Genomic DNA, 1628 nt, shown 5'->3' on the forward strand with positions numbered 1-1628 from the left:
GTAGCAGTGCCGATTGCAGCTCTGTCATCCTCCCTGCCAAGGGCCTGGACTTGCACCAGGGCTTCCGAAGGACAGGGGACAGTCTCTCGGGCTGCTGGATCAGGGTGTGCTGAGGAACCTGGGCCCCCATGATGGGAACACCAAAGTCGAGGGAGGCTAGGCTGGGGCGGCAGTAGCGGCATCCTGCTGCCAGTGCGAGTCCACTCACTTCAGCTTTCCTCACAGCACCTTACGCCCGGAAGTGGAAGGTACCTGTGCCGCTGCAGTGTGCACTGGGACTTCACTCACATGCTTACATCCTTCAACCCACCAGTCGGCCCCACAGGTGCCTTCCCCCACCACTGTCTCACCTGTATATTTTCTTTACATCTTTTTCACATGGTCTTACATAGAGCAAACTTTTTTATTTTGATGAGATTCAATTAATCATTCTTTTCTTTTATGAATTGTGCTTTTGTTGTCAAAACTAAAATCTCTGCCTAGCCCTAGATCTCCCAAAATTTCTCCTTTGATTTTTCTAAAAGTTTTATAGTTTTACTTTTACATTTGAATCCATTATCTATTTTGAGTTAATTTTTGTATAAGGTGTGTGGTATAGGTACATTTTTTTTTACTTATATATTTCCCATTATTCCAGTACTATTTGTTGAAATGTTGTCTTTCCTCCATGGAATTGATTTCATACCTTTGTCAAAAATCAGTTGAGCATATTGTATGTGTCTATTTCTGGGTACTCTATTCTTTTTTTTTTTTTTTTTTTAATGACTGGACTAAGTGGCTTTATTAAAGACAGCCAAAATTACAAAGGACTTAAGAGTTGGCATTATGGCCCTTCTTCTTGCCAAAGGTAGGCACAATATTCACAAAGCACCAGTTGTACTGTATATGTCTCTTGGCCCAGCCCATCTTCTTCTTCTCTTGTTTGGCCACCTTGGAAGTCTGACCTCTTATTTTCCTGGCACCGGCCATGGAACCATGGACTTTACCTCCAATCATGTGGCTGGCTACTTCCAGAGTGCTCAGAGCCTCCACCCAACACTGGCCCAGGGTAGCCTCATCTTCTAGGGGTGCGCATTCCAGGAGCAGGATTTGATCTTCTGTAGTGATGCCCTCCAATGAGACTACATGAGCTTTGATCTGGGTGACAGTCTCCTGGTCAGTCACCTCGAGAGTGTGTAGCTCCTGGGCGTGGACAAAGAGATGCATGTTGGTGACTGAACCATGTATACCACTGCCACTAGTGTACTCTACTCTGTTCCATTGATCTACATGTCTATTTATCCACAAATACCACACTGTTTTGAATACTCTGGCTATATATGAAACCTTAATATCAAGTAGATTGATTCGCCCTGTACTTTATCCTTCTTTGTCAACATTGTTTTAGGTATCCTAGGACCATATACACTTCAGGGTAATCTTGTATATGTCTACCAGGAAACCTTCCTGGAATTATTTTGAGAATTAAATTAAACTTATCCATCAATCTGGGGAGAAGTTACATCTTTAGTATGTTGACTTGTTCAATCCATGAATACAGTATTTTTTTCCCAAGTATTTAGGTTTTAGATTTCCTGTCATCAGGAAAATTTTGCAATTTTCAACATATAGGTCCTGTACATGTTTTG

General features: G+C 42.3%; 1 pseudogene; it reads right to left on the reverse strand.

The window, feature by feature from the left end:
• Nucleotides 1–810: 810 nt before the first annotated feature.
• LOC115849892 (ubiquitin-like protein FUBI pseudogene) lies at nucleotides 811–1206 on the reverse strand (annotated as a pseudogene).
• Between the last annotated feature and the right edge of the window lie 422 nt (nucleotides 1207–1628).

This window comes from Globicephala melas, chromosome X, assembly GCF_963455315.2.
Source record: "Globicephala melas chromosome X, mGloMel1.2, whole genome shotgun sequence".
NCBI lineage: Eukaryota > Metazoa > Chordata > Mammalia > Artiodactyla > Delphinidae > Globicephala > Globicephala melas.